Source organism: Cyprinus carpio, chromosome A13, assembly GCF_018340385.1.
Source record: "Cyprinus carpio isolate SPL01 chromosome A13, ASM1834038v1, whole genome shotgun sequence".
NCBI lineage: Eukaryota > Metazoa > Chordata > Actinopteri > Cypriniformes > Cyprinidae > Cyprinus > Cyprinus carpio.
Window position 1 is genome coordinate 13,347,886 of NC_056584.1, and position 242 is coordinate 13,348,127.

Sequence of the window (242 nt, forward strand, 5' to 3'; positions counted from 1 at the left end):
ATTTTATTAAAATCTAAATGATCATGTTCCCCACAATCAAAGGAACTGTTTTAAAGGATGTATGCATTGTACAGTATTTACAAATACCATACAAAATGATTGCACCTGATTAAGCGCAGGTATAATGTTTATCATTCATTTAATAAATCAGTAACATAACAAATGAACTATGATTTCTATCTGATAATATGACTTTTATTATCATCGAACTGCCAGCGTATTTAGTTTTTTCGCTTCGGTCG